Here is a 13905-nt window from a genome sequence, read left to right on the forward strand (position 1 = left end):
TCGTCATTACAAAGAAGTACTGTATTATCAGCTTACCTCAGATTTTGCTTAACAGAAGGGAAATTAACATTCTTATGAAGAAAACTTAGCTGAACATTAGTATTAGAAAAACCATGACTGTTCTTTAAAAAAGATTTCTGCCTTTTAGTCCATATATATTTTTCTCTCAATATGAATTTAAAATTCATCATCCAGTTTTGTTAACACTTTAATCTTTAAGCCTATTTATTTATTTCTGCTATTTATTATTATGGACACTTCCATAATAATAATGAGTCTATGGACTCTAGACTCATCGCAGGAGGTCCACTAACATTCTGGAAATCAAATAACCTTCATTTTGCATGCTTTGCTTTGAACTCATTCACCACCACAGTACTCACAAACAACTCTGGAAATCCATTCCAGAGGGAGATAGATTTTTCACTTGGAAATTGGCAAATACTCATACACCACTTTCCAAGTGAAAAAATTATCCCTTACTAACTAAACTTTCTTAATTTTTAGGGATAACCCATAATTCTCCCCATACTAATCATATGAGGGTTGTTTGAAAGTTTGGTAAATTTCCAATAGACAGCGACACAATTTGTTCATTCATACCAGTGTCGGCAAGTATCATCTTTTTCATGACCCCCTGGCAAAATTTTAGCCACATGTGATGTGCAGTTCTCGTTTGGCAAACATTTAAAATGACTGTGTTCACATTTTTCATAAAAATGGAGAAAAACGAGTTTCATGCAGTGATAAAACACTTTTATTTGAAGAAGAGGACAGCCAAGCAGATCAAAGCCGAGTTAAACAGTTCATGGGGACTCTGCACCAACATTAAAGACTATTTATTTTTGGATAAATGAGTATAAATGTGATCATAAGTCCATCGAAGATGAAGCGCACTTCAAATGCCCAACTGAGGTCACTACAAAGATGATTGACAAAATCTATAGTATCATTATGGAAGACTGCCAAGTGAAAGGATGTATAATACCCTGCATGAAACATTCACATGTTTTTGATCGACAGTCAACAATCACGGCACCAATCGGTGCCGTGATTGTTGACTATCGATCAAAAATGCATGCAAAATTACATTTCAACACAGTGTTTGGCAATGTTTAATCGCAATTCACAGGATTTTTTGCGTTGATTCGTGACTGTTGACAAAACTTGGATCCGCCACTACACACCTGAGTCCAAGCAGCAGTCAAAACAGCGGACAATGCCCGGTGAAAGAGCACCAAAAAAAGCAAAGACTGCTTTGTCAGCTGGGAAGGTGATGGCCACTGTTTTTTGGGATTCCCAAGGAATTATCATGATAGACCATTTGTAAAAGGGTAAGACAATAACAGGAGTTTATTATGTGTCATTGTTGGACCGTATAAAAGAAGAACTAAAGAAAAACAGCCAAGATTAGCACACAAAAAAGTTCCCTTTCATCAAGACAGTGCACCGTCCCACACCATCAGCCATTGCAATGGCAAAATTGCACGAATTCAGGTTCGAATTGGTTCCACATCCACTGTATTCTCTGGACTTGGCCGCGTGTGACTTCTTCTTGTTCCCAAACTTAAAAATTTGGTTCGGTGGGAAAAAATTTCTTCAAATGAGGATATCATCAAGACTGTCAATGACTATTTTGCACAATTTGACAAATCCCACTTTTTAGATGGGATGAAAAAATTGGAAACTAGCTGGACCAAATGTGCAGAACTCGATGGAGACTATGTTGAGAAATAAAGGTGATTTTTACAAAAAAATGTATTTAACTTATTTTTTTACCAAACTTTTCAAACAACCCTTGTATACTAATTTCATATGAATCAATCATATAACAACCTTTAAGTAACTTATATATCTCTATCATAAGTTACGTGTCTGAAGTGTTCTGACTCTTTACCTCCTGTTTGCCAATTTCTGTAATCTACAAATCTTCAATCCATCCTCATAAAGGGCATTCCAAAGACCTGCCACCATCTTGTTCATCTACCTCTTCTGCATCTCCAAGGAACCCAGGTGACTAGATCTATGTGCAGTAATCAAGATGGTGTCATATTGAAGCCATATATAGAGGTATAATGATCTCCTTATCTTTGCTTGTTAGTATGTTCTTTAATAGCCAGGAAATTCTATAAGTTATTTTAGTGACTTTTGCAATATGGCCTCTGAACTTTAACCCAGAATCCACTAGCCTCTGTAATTTCTTGCAGTTCAGTCTCCTGTCAATGCAGTACATAGCTGATAAATTTTCATCCCAAAATGCATAGCCTTACACTTAAACACATTAAACTATAGCCATTCTTCTTTACTTTTAGTCTATACAAGTCATCCTGCAAGATGTTTACATCATCCTTATTAGCTATTGATGTACTTAGTTTTACATCATCAGCAAATAACTGAACATTTCCCCTCAGATCATATCCTATATTGTTAACATACAAGTTAAATAGCAGTGGTCTGAGTACAAAGTCCTGTGGCACACTGCTCGTTACACATCTTCTCCTGAACTCAACTCCTCCATAATCCACTTTGATGTCTGTCCATTAGCCACCCTTTTATCCACTTAACCAGCTTCATACTCATGCCCATTTGCTTCAGTTTATATATCAAAAGTTCCATGCAGTACCCTGTCAAATGCTTTTACAAAATCTGGCAGCATCATCGTGTAACCATTCGCCTTATCTAACTCAGCTGTTACGTTATTATAAAAAAAAGTGAGTAAATTACTGAGGCATGACCTGCCCTTCACAAAAACCATGCTGCCTCACATAAAGAATCTGATTTCTATCCAACCATTCCTGAATCTTGCTTTTAACTAACTTCTCCAATACCTTGACCACCATTCCTGAGATGCTGAACACTTGATAATATGCTACTTCTGTCTTGGTACCTCCTTTATGCAAAGGAATTATTTTGCCCTCTTTCCATTCTCTTGGGACTCTCTCAGAGCCAAGACTCAAACAGTCTGGTCAAGATGCTGCCAGTACCCCAGCACATTCTCATAATATGCAAGTTGATATCTCATAAGCTGTATCCATATCAAGGTTCTGTAAAATCGTGCACATTGTAACAGTAACGGCCCTTGTCACATCTGTTACTTCAATATCTCCACCTGGATTTATACACCTTTGCAAAGTGATCACTCAGTAATTCAACCATTTCATCTGCTTCAATCAAAATTATTCTACCTTGGTCATTCTTCCTTTTACTTGCCACATACTGAAAGCTCCTTCAGTATCTTTGGCTCACTTAGCTAATTTCATCTTGTAGTACTCTTTTTTTTTTGCTGTCCTTACCATACCAGTCACCCTTCTGGCCTATGCTTTCTACTTTTCATGAAACTGCTGATCATCTTTCTCTTTAAATGTCTTCCACAAGCATTTCTTTTTTAGCAACTCATGCTTAACGATGTTACTCATCCACTTAATTCCTACTTTATATATCTTCTGACTCTAAGTATATATTCTGCTAGTCCTCCTTCAAACACTTCTTGACCATTTCCCATGCATTACTAACATCCTTCCCCTGCAGTATGCCATTCCATTGTACTTCTCCAAGCAGTCTCCTGAGTTTGACATAATTACCAGCTCTACAATTCCATATGTAACCCTTCTTTAGTGAGAAATTTATACATTTAGCCACATTCCAGGTCAAAATGACGTGATCAATTCTCACCAACTGGTGGCAAAGTAACCACATTCATCATAGACAAATTCTCAGATGCAGTCACATCTACACTTTACACTCTCAATCCCCTAGTACCTTCTATCCCATACCATCTTAAATAATTGTTCCTGAATAGCTGCATAAATTCCATTTCCTTTCTCCTATGTGACCTTTCCTCCTTGCAATCTATGTCCCCATAGTTGAAGGCACCCATAATAATTATCCATCCTCTTCTCGTTAAGCTTATCTGCTGATCCATATTCTTCACCCTTCCTTTGCATTATCTTTTGACTACCTGGCCTATGGCAGCAACCAACTAGATATTTTGCCCTATTAACCTCTATCTCACACCAGATGGCCTCAAATGTACCACTTTCCATTTTAATGATCCTTTGTTGAGCTCTTACTCTTTTTGCCTGCAATTCATTAACTATCATGAGTAATAGTCCTCCTCCAATCTTGTTTGCTCTGTCTTCCCTGAAGATACTATACCTTTTGCATTCTATACCAATTTCTATATCACCTTCTGTTAGCCATTTCTCTAATACCAATTAGCCAAGAAGAGCTAACTAATGACAAAAACTCCTCCCTCTTGTTCCAAATGCTTCTCACATTAGTATACAGAAAACTTAACTGCTTCTCTTTCACACAGCTTCCCCTACACTTTGTACTGACCATCCCATTCCAGTTTTCTTCCTCATGAACTAAATTCAACCTTTTCTGTCCACATATACACTTATTTGCCTTATCTACATGCACTCCTCTCCCCCCCCCCCCCCAAATCCTTTCTATTAGTCCTATTTTCCCTGTCTTTGCATTCCCACTCTCACGCCAATTAGCAAATTTATCACCAGTCTTAATAAGCATGCTGAAAATCTCTTTAAACTTCCTTTTCTTCATGTAATTCTTATCACTCTCAGGAGACCGAACACTTAACCCATCTACATCTTTCAAAACAATCTCTGAAGCCACATCATGCATTCCATCACCATCCAACACACACAGCTATTGTGAGAGCTCACACTTGAGAAAACCCACCGTCTAGTTCTTGTTTCTCTGCAGAAACAAACTCTTTCCTGTGCTCAACAGCAATCTACCAAGCCTATCGTTACTGTTCTCACTCAGATGCAAACCATCCACAGCAAACAGCTCTCCCTTACTTAAATTATACATGTTTTTGGTCATAAAATGTTACAAAATATAAGACTTATTGTTAAATTGACCATATATTTAATACGTACGTATGTTCGTACAAATTGCCTACCGGTTTTGCTAGTAACTGACTAGCTTTCTCAAGGCTTGCACAGTACAAAAAATGGTAAATGTAAAAAAGGTTTAAGAATACAAAAAAATGTTAGTACCTGTTAGGTAGCTAAGGTAACATGTTCACGTGACATTTTTTAGCTCTCCCTTACATTCAAATTTATCCCAGAGATCAGTATACACAACATTCTGCTTCTTATACATCCTTGCTATCCTTCTATTCATAATCATCACTCTTCTTCTTCTCAGCTTCCCACTTTCACACCTGGGCAATATACTAACGACCCTACTCTTAACACCTATGCTTCATAACTTCTAATAACATTCTCAAATTCCATACAGCCTCATTTATACTACCTCCCAGTCATTCATTCCAATGATCATAGTCAAATCATCTGTAATTCTTTCTCTCTCTCTCCACAGTATCAGTCATTCCACTACTTGTACCACCTCTCACACACATTTTCAGCACCTGTTCTGATTTTACATCTTTGATAATCGAATCCCCAAAAAATACTATTCTCTCTCCCCTTTTCTCTTCTACTATTTTACATTCTAAATCTGCTGCATTTAGTCACTTTTAAATACTCATTTACTGGCACCTGTCCTCTTCCAACAATTAGCCTCTCTCCTAATTGTTGTATTTCATTCTGCACCAACATTAATTCATTCCTCAGACTCTTCATTTCCATTAGTACGAGCCCTAGGTCTTGTGTATAGTTTACTGCTAAATCTGTGTCCCTTACATCAAATAAGAATGGAACATCAGGATTGATATCTTGTATTATACTTCAAGTACTCTGACTGGGTGTGAATAACCTGGGTAGCAGAGAACTAGGAACGAAAACTTCTGATATTCCATGAAATGGGGCTGAGTGTTGACCCCTCCAACAATATCTTTTTGCACCTCCAGTGTGTCTAGTTCCTTACTTCTTGAAGGCACCTTTTTCTTTCTCTTTATGGGAGTTGCTCAGAACTCTTTTTCAAGGTCTTCCTCTTTTTCTTCTGCCTAACTTTGGTAATTCCGCATCATATTGTTTATGTATCACCACAAAAAACAGGAAGGAAGCAGGAGATAGCATGTCTGACAGTCTTGGCCATCTAGCGGCCAACCAATGTCATATGAAGATTGTACCTACCTTATCTTGAGGAAGTGATAGTATATAGCATAGCATATTTTCTACTGAGTGTTCCTTGTAAGATTTATGTAAGTATACTTGAGAAACGGTTGAGAAGGATTGTGGAAGAGAAGCTTGGTGAGGAACAAGCTAGATTCAGGCCAAATAGAGGCTATCAGGATCAGATTTTCACTTCACAACAAATAGTTGAGAAATCATAGGAATATTGTTATTATTATTATTATATTATTATTATTATTTGACAACTCCAGGAAGACTCATCGAGGGAGGGTACTTACTCTACAACTCTCCATCACCATCACTCAACTTCATTCACCTCTCATCCACCAACCCGCATCATCTACTGTCCACCACCACCACCACTACTATTTTCACAGACACTCACAAACATCCATGCCCACAGCAGGATTCTAACTTGCAGCCTTTTAGCTGGGGAGTGAATACGATAACCACTCGGCCAACCAGACCGGCATATAAAAAAGATCTGTATTTAAGTTTTGTAGATCTGGAAAAGGCATATGACAAGCTACCAAGAGAGAAGCTATTCAAAATGCTAAAGTTATATGGTGTCAATGAGGCATTATATCAAGCAATACTTAGTCTTAGTCTTTATTTGAGTTGTAAGTCAGCAGTTAGAATTGAAGGAAGTACAGGAAGATGGTTTAATTTTAAATCTGGTGTGAGATAAGGATGTACATTATCCCCTCTGTTATTCATTATCTATATGGATCACATTATGAAGGAAAGTGGTATTAAACCTGATATCAAAATTGGAGATGTTAATGTCAGCTGTTTGCTTTATGCAGATGATGTTATACTTCTGAATAAATCTGCTACAAGTCTTCAAGATTCCCTGACTAAATTGAATAACTGTTGTAATAGATATGGCATGAAGGTCAGCAATAACAAGACAAAGACAATGGAAATTGGCAGAAGTTGAAAATATCAACTGCATTGTGAATGGAGAAACTATAAAACAAGTAAAACATTTCAGCTACTTAGGCACAATTTTTAGTGAAGATGGTAAATTAAATATGGAAATAGACAACAGAATCAACAAAGCTGGTATGGTAGGAAGTCAACTGAATAAATTTATATGGAATAAGAGAGAAATTAGTCAAACACTAAATTAGCTGTATACAAGACAGTGTTCAAACCAATTTTAACTTATGGATCTGAGAGCTGGGGTCAGAAGTAAAATGCTTGACCAAAGACTATAGACCGCAGATATGAGAGTTCTGAGAAAGATTAGAGGCATGAACAGATGGCATCAATGGCAATATCATATTAAAAATGAGGAAAGAACTTGACATTTTCAGCATCCAGGAATGCGTTAACAGAGCTAATCTCAGATTGTATGGTCACTTAAACAGAATGGGCGAGGAAAGATTAGCAAAACAAGTGTTCTTTGCCAGGTTGGCAGGAAAAAGACTCAGAGGAAGACCAAGATATAGGTGGATTGATATGGTAAAAAAATGCCTTAGAAGATAGAAATATAAGATATGATAATGTTGGAGTCTTGACAGGTAACAGACTTATTTTTGAAGAAAATTGTAGATAGGAAGTTAATAATGATGTAAAAATTATAATGTAGTACTATCATAGCCTGTACACCCCTTGAGTGTACATGGCAGGAATTTGATGATGATATTCCATAATAAATATATCACATTCCTCTCCATTCCAGTTCATAAGATTATAGTACAGCTCATGCTACTTTCTGATCTGTGCTGTTGAATTCTTTCTGAAAATCAACATAGGAAGTATAAATGATTCTATTTTTGCTTCGTTTTCTCCTCAATAAATCTTAACATTAATCTTTGTTGCATTAAATGCCTTCTTCTGAATCTGCATACTTAACTTTGATTTTCTTCTATTTAATTTCTCATATCTTTTCGTTTATGCTTGTGGGGGAGGGGGGGGAATATATTCTTAAATTCATCAATCAGCCTCTGGATTTTCACTCTTCCCTGTTTCTTATCAGTGGCTTCTGTATTCGAGACTTCATTTTACTGTCCTCTGTGATTCTCTGTTTTGGGCTTTATTCTAGTTGCTGGTGTCTGTGATCATATATACAGTCGATTCTGCTTAAATGGGACACGTTGGGACTAATCCATTTTGGCCCAATTAAGTGGCTGCCCCAATTAAATGAACTAATAATAAATTCTAAAATAAAATATGTAATATGCAGGTAAATGAATAAGTAGGTAAAAAATAATAATAATTAGTACCTATTTTAATGATCAATTAAACCAAAATACAGAAAATATTTGTACTATAAATTGTGCAGAAAAAATAATGCATACATAACTTTTACAATTTCAAATTTTAATTCTGCAAAAATGCATCAAGTGTAATCTGTCTTTTGCTTTTGAAATTTTGCAGTTCTACAAAATCAGCACAGATATTCAGTGCGGATGTAGGGCTTCCTTCATTACCTTCCTGCATAAAATAATGCTGTAACCTGACTATAAATTTTTTGGCCTCACGATTAATTACAAGCACAGGTGGGTCATCATCCTCATCATCGCATTCTTCATCAAATTTTTGACATTTGGATTTAATGACTTCAACAATTGCATCTTCAAAGTTTTCATTAACATGGTAAATTGTCATCTATTATTGAAAATTCTTCATTATTCATGATAGGAGCTTGCAGTATGTCTTCATTTTTATTACTACTCAAAATTTCAAGAACCTCCAAAGGTTTTAAACCGCAAACAGAAGCAGTTTTGTAGTCTTGTTTTGTTCTGCTTTTTATAGCTCGCCAACTGTTCAGAGACAAACTGTATTGCTTGCAAAATGGGAATTTTTGCACTGATCTCTCTGGTTGTTGATGAACTTGTTAATAGGTTTTCATCAATGGATTCCAGTATGTAATTAAATTTTTTATTATCCCCATGTCCATTGGTTGCACCAAGGATGTTGTATTAGGAGGAAGAAATTCCAGCCTTTTATTTTTTAGATTATCTCAATGAGGGTGTGCAGCACAATTATCGAGAATCAACAAAATTTTCCTCTGCTTACGTTGTAATTCTACGTCTCAACTCGTAAGCCAATTCCGAAAAATTTCAGAAGTCATCCATGCATTACTATTGGCATGGCACTCTACTGGTAAACTCTATTCTTAACCCTCAAAGCATCGAGGCTGAGCATTTTTTCCTATGATTAGTAGTTTTTGTTTGTCCGTACCCGACATATTTGCACAGCATAACACAGTAATGCGGTCCATTGCCCTTTTATACCCTGACAGTGCAACGTGCTTATAATACAGGGAGCGGTCTGGCATAGCACGATAATAGAGGCCAGTTTCATCAGCGTTGTAAATATCATCTGAACAGAAATTCTCTAAAAAAGTAAGGGATTTTAGTATTTTGCCATTGTTCAGCGTTTACATTGTCGGCACTGCCCTTTTCGTGCGCTTTTTTAAATTTGATATTGTGTCTCACTTTCCATCGAGACAACCAACCAGCAGTTGCTTTAAAATCATTATGGTCCAGCATTTTAGTGATCTCCTCTGACTTCGCCTTCAACACTGGGCCGCTGATATTCACGCCTCGCCTGCTAACTATAGAAAGCCATTGATCTAATGCTTCTTCGACTTCTGGATCCTTTCCATCACGCTTTCTTTTGGATGTTCCTGGAATTTCTTTCTGTAATGTCCACTCCTCACGCAGTCGATTTTCTTGTTGTAGGAGATGCGCTATGGTAGATTTTGGTACAGCAGTTATATCAGCAAGTCTACGATGGCTTGTATTTAATGGCTGGCTTTTAATTTTATCCAGCAAAGCAATTTTACTTGAAAGTGTAAAATAATTTCTTGGCATCTTGGCAAAGATTTAAAAATTTTAAATAAAATTGATACAATAAATCGATATCGCTAGGTACAGTATATAGTAAGGGTAGATTCTTAAGCAGACGCGTACTTGCCAGAAGCACGACAAAAGATAACTGATTCGCATCACGCTAGTGTTGCCAAATATTAGTGTACGTAGTGTTGCCATATTTTCGAAAATTCCATAAAATATATCAATAATTGCTAAATTCCTTTTCAGCTACTGTCCCAATTAAGCGAAAAGTTGTCCCAATTATGTATTAATATTTAATACATAATTGTCGATTATGTATTAAATTATGTTGGTTTGGTTTCTGTTCTTTGAGATTTGGCCCAGAAAAGTGGCTACCCCAATTAACCGGTGGCCCAATTAAACGGAATCGACTGTATATATATATATATATATATATATATATATATACTTCTGTTGTTCTTTATTCAGTATGGCATTTGTCAGTATATTCACATTGCTCCTCTAACCACTTCACCTTGTCGTTTCAAATCACTTGTTTTGTTTGGTGTAAATAGGACAATTACACCATATAATGTAAGTTGAAAGTTTGTTTTTTTTCACTTATTTTTTAAGTATAAAGAAACAGTTTGTGCATGAAGTTACTTCACAACTGAGCTGCTTGTATATAGAGGCTAATGATTTCACATCAATTACATTAGTATCCTATAATGCAATGTACATATCTTTACATGAAGGGCCACTCCCCAGACTGATTTTGACCTTTATTGAGGTCTCATCAGTGGGAGCCAGACCCAGAATTGATACCAAGGTTGAAGTAATGCAGAAGTCATATTTCCATATGCAAGTAGCCAAATTGATGTGAGGTCATCAGCCTCTATATACAATTATCCCAGTCGTGAAGTGACTTCACATGCAAACTTTGTTTGCTTACTCTTGGATACAGGATGAAACCAAGAATATAATTTCATGGCATCTTTAATTTATAGTATAAACAAAATTTCAATTTTGAAATTTTGTTTATACTATAAATTTTAAAAGTCTAAATTTCAAAATCTTTCAAAGGTCTTTCCAAATCTATCTCTAATCCAGAGTATTTTAGTAATAAGGTGCGACATCTTTTGACTACTAGTATATGGAAAGATGACTTCAGCATTATTTCAACCTCGGTATCACTTTTGGGTCTGACTTCCACTGATGAGAACATAAAGGTTGAAACTGGTCTGGTTAGTGGCACTTCTCATAATGCATTGCATTATGAGTTACTAAGGCAATTCATCATCATAACACTAATTACGGGCCATATATATATATATATATCCAATATCCTTTTTTGAGGTCTACCTTGTCTTCTCTTTCCAATTGGCTTATATTTTAGTATTTGTTTAGGATGTTGGCCATTCAGTTTACATGTTTAATCCATTTTTGTTTATAATTGTTTAGTGTTTCTTCTATTGATTTTGTTTTTAGTTCTTTTAAAATGTGTTCGTTCCTTTTTTGATCTAATAATGTGTATTTTGCAGTTCTCATAAATCTCATTCCACTTGTTTTTATTCTTTGTTTATCTTGTTTGTTTATTTCCCCGATTTCACTGTCATATAATAATGTGGGCACTGCTAAGGTATTGTATATTTTCAAGCATGTTTCTTTTTGTACTATATTTGGGTTGAGTGATCTATTTATCAGGCCTATAATCTGTAAAAATTTTGAAGTTTTTAATTTTAGTCTTTCTCCTTCATATGATATTTTACATCCAAGATAACTGAAAGTATTTATCTGTTCTATTATTTTATTATTAATAACTAATTTGCTTCTAACTGGAGTTTGTCCACAAAATGCCACAAAATTGCCATAAAAATTAAAACAAAATTGTTTTAATTTTATCTATGGAAATTTTCATTCCAAACTGTTCTACTATAATGTTTAAATTATATATTGCTCTTTGTAAATTGTCTTCCTTATCTGATATTATTACCTGATCATCTGCAAATAATAGCGTATTTATTTTGTTATTCTGGGAAATTTCTATACCTTGATTGTTTAAGGTGTTCCACTTTATTAATATTACATTAATGTAATATTAATTTAATTAATATTACATTAAATATTTATTTAATTTATTATTTATTATTTAATTAATTTCATTAATGTCAAAAACAAAGATTTTGACAATGAGGTTAATAGCAGAGAAAGCTAGGAGAAAAAACAAAAACATATATACTTGCTTTGTTGATTTTCAGAAAGCATTTGACATTATTGACCAGAAAGTGACATTAGCAGTTCTGGAATCCTATGGAATTGATAAAAAACTATTTGATAAAAATTGATAAAAACCTAATATAACATCTTACAGTTACCATTTAGCAATGTCTCACCTGTCTTTGCCTTGATAATACCTAATGTGATAGCATGTTTTTTGTAATTCTTCTGCTAGCTCCCTCTGGTTTTTCTTTCATGCTTCATGTGTTGATGTGTCTGTCGTCAATTTCATTGAGTTTGAAATTCTTTTGGTAGCTGATTTTTCACTGTTAGTCTTGTTCCCTAAGGATATCTAGGAAGGGGAACCTTTTTTAACTGGGCAACATCTTAAATCATCATGACATTATAAGTTGTGCCATCATATTTTTTTTTTTTTTTGGTATTAAAAGCTAATGCACAATACAGCTTAACTGCTTACACCCCAGTTCATCCTTGTTCATGTATTATAGAAGTAGATACTTCATAACATGTTCCCCTCATAATAGTTAGAATTGCACATTGGATAAGATGTCTTGTTCGGTTCTCCACATTCTTTACATGCTGTGTAGTCATCTGTGTTATCTAATTTTGGTTCTTAAGAAACATCATTTCACTACTTAAAGTATAAGAAATAAAATTTTATCAAATCAGCTGTTATCTTCTGAGGCTTAATTTCTCACTGAAGATTTCTCAGTATAGATGGATTCCATAATGTGGAATATGTGCCTATCTTTATTTCCATTGAATTTAAAGTTTCAGTAGTTGATTTTTAATTGTGAACAGTGAAACAAATACCTCTCTCTTTCTCCTTAGAATTTCATACTTCTGTTATAACATCATCTTCAAATTATTGTTTGTGTGTTATTACAGTTTTTATAATATGACCTCACTCAAGTACTCTTGAAAGTGGGGTGTTCACTTCAGTCATGTTTTTGTTGGATAGATTTACTCTTAGTAGTTGTCTGCCATTATATCCTTTTTCTCATTCATAGCATATACAAATGCCATTCATCAGAATCCCTGTTGTACCTCAGTCATTTGAACAATTGTGGCACTTCTCTTTGAGATGTTCTAGGACACCATTCTCATGGTTTGGCTTACATAAGGCAGACAGACAAGCTATGGTTTTGAGGTGAGAAAGAAGGAACATGATGGAGATGTTGAGCATAAATTCTAACCTCTGCACAGGAGTTGTTTCTTTAGAAATGGCTTTCAAGCCCCATTTCAAAGTAGCTACCCTTATCTGTTCCTCTAAGGACCAACTCCTTCCTCTCTCAGTTCCTGCTCTGTATAGAGTTCCTTGTTCCTGCAAATTGGACTACAATGGACAGATAGGAAGATCAGCCACCATTTGCATAGAAGAACATAAAAAAAAAATTATCTACAATCATTACCATGGTCAATTGGGCCTTGCAGATCATACTCTAGATATGTTCATAGAATCAATTGGAAGAAATAAGTCTCCATTGTACCATGTTCCATTGTAGCAAATTTAGAAGAGAAAGACTGTTTCTCTTCAGCTGACCTCAGAAATAAGCCTATCCCAAATAAGTATGGATGCATAAAACTTGCTGAAATATAGGGAACACGATTACTTTGAGATCCCAGTTTGCATCCAATGCCTCCAGCATGTGCCCACAGAGGGTTCCCCACCTTGTTAGTACTCTAGTCTTTTGTCCAAGTGTTTCACTTGGTTTTGTGTTACCTTTATATATATGTTACAAACTTTGTATTGTACTCCCTGAAGATATCTTTGTGACTGAGACAAAATATTGGAAGAATTAAATGTTTTTAAT

General features: G+C 35.3%; 1 protein-coding gene across 3 annotated transcripts in view; it reads left to right on the forward strand.

The window, feature by feature from the left end:
• Positions 1 to 13905, forward strand: part of LOC150096629 (protein phosphatase 1 regulatory subunit 16A-like) — a 245116-nt gene that overhangs the window by 136948 nt on the left and 94263 nt on the right. The gene's annotated exons all lie outside the window — the stretch shown is intronic.

The sequence above is a fragment of the Typopeltis vanoorti genome, chromosome 18, assembly GCF_054136105.1.
Source record: "Typopeltis vanoorti isolate ZY-2024b chromosome 18, IOZ_Tvanoo_1.0, whole genome shotgun sequence".
Taxonomy (NCBI): Eukaryota; Metazoa; Arthropoda; class Arachnida; order Uropygi; family Thelyphonidae; genus Typopeltis; species Typopeltis vanoorti.